Source organism: Acanthisitta chloris, unplaced genomic scaffold, assembly GCF_000695815.1.
Source record: "Acanthisitta chloris isolate BGI_N310 unplaced genomic scaffold, ASM69581v1 scaffold36040, whole genome shotgun sequence".
Taxonomy (NCBI): domain Eukaryota; kingdom Metazoa; phylum Chordata; class Aves; order Passeriformes; family Acanthisittidae; genus Acanthisitta; species Acanthisitta chloris.
The window spans coordinates 16,403-16,677 of record NW_008653897.1 but is presented as its reverse complement, the minus strand read 5'-3'; positions in this window follow the sequence as shown (position 1 = coordinate 16,677).

Genomic DNA, 275 nt, shown 5'->3' with positions numbered 1-275 from the left:
ACAGGCACCGGTGCGGGGTCGTGGTTAGCCCCTTTCGAGCATTCTCTGACAGCCTTCAGGCATCCCCCTGGGGTGTTCGTAAGGAGAAAAGGGATAAAAGACAGCATTCCTTGCTGTTTTTAGTCATTGCACAGGGAACAGCAGCAGTGTGAGCAGCCAGGGAGAAGCGTTGACTCAGCAGCCAAGTCGTTCCTAGCCTGATGTGAAAAACCCGAGCTGTTAAATGTTCATCTAGAGCCTCCCCAAGAAATGTTTATGCACCCTGCAAGGGAATG